A 1,360-nucleotide genomic window follows, 5' to 3' on the forward strand; every position below is an offset into this window, starting at 1 on the left:
GTTTGTCGATTGAAGGATGGCAAGGGCGAGCAATGACCGTGGGAGTACGATTTGCACTGCGGACCATTCAGATGTTCACCTGTCTTTAACAGTCCGGTTTCCAACAGCACCTATTGAGGGATAGCGTGTACTGTTTGTTGAATGTGTTTTCTTTGTTTAGTTGCGTAAAGGGGAAATGAAGCACGATGGATAAAAGGACGACCAAGAAGAACAATGAAAAGTGTTGAGATTGGTGCAGGTAATATACAAGTGAGGGAATGGTAAGGGATGTCAGAGTTATTCAGTCAGGTACATTATTCATGTGGAACTGCAGGTAACATGATAAGCATCTCAACTCAGCTTTGTGCGAAGTAAGTTTACTGAGGGGTAACTATTGTACAAATAATTTGTGGTAAGATCTAGTCCTGTGTAGGCAGGCTTTTGTCTTCACGACAGCACACTAGCACACAAAAAGAGAATGAAGGTTATGATCTAAGGGTACGCTAAACAGTAAAGGTACAGTAAACAGTAAAGAAACCTTTAAAGATAGTGCCATCCAAGAGCAGGAGCCACAGTTTGCGTCTACATCTACAACAGTACGTGATGGAGTGCTGAAATAAAGATCCAGTTTCGCGTTAACGATAACCCAAACGAGTAGGTCGAAGTACGAAAAACACCCCCAGAACATGAAAGGACGTCCTCTCGAAGGCGGTTATGGTCGTTGTGTTGGGTGACTACTGACGATGGGTATCGTAGCTGGGTTCGCAATTCAGAAACGCTTTCTGTACGTAAATCCGTTTCAGGCTCCCAACTAGCTCGAACGACAGTTTCTGTGTTGGAATGCTGAGTTGGACGATATTTGTCTGCTGTCAGTACTGTAGCGGGATACGACAGATACTAAGCTGAAACCGAGATTTGAAATCTAAACTTGATGATACAATATCACGGGTATGCAATGCACTGGCAGAATCAAGTACGTACAATACGCAATCCGTCAGTTCCTTGTTAAAATTGATATTGATACATGTACCCAAGCAATATATTGTGCCACACTCACTTCACTTACTCTGACGAAAAATAATCCCAATACCAACAAGCAATTAGTGCTGAGTAATGAAACTCCGGGAATACATTTGGTTCAAATGGCTCTGATCACTATGGGACTTAACTTCTTAGGTCATCAGTCCCCTTGAACTTAGAACTACTTAAACCTAACTAACCTAAGGACATCACACACATCCATGCCCGAGGCAGGATTCGAACCTGCGACCGTAGTGGTCACGCGGTTCCAGACTGAAGCGCCTAGAATCGCACGGCCACACCGGCCGGCTGGAATACATTTGTCTAAGTAACGTAACAAGATGACAGGTTAATGAAAGCA

This window comes from Schistocerca americana, chromosome 7, assembly GCF_021461395.2.
Source record: "Schistocerca americana isolate TAMUIC-IGC-003095 chromosome 7, iqSchAmer2.1, whole genome shotgun sequence".
Classification (NCBI taxonomy): domain Eukaryota; kingdom Metazoa; phylum Arthropoda; class Insecta; order Orthoptera; family Acrididae; genus Schistocerca; species Schistocerca americana.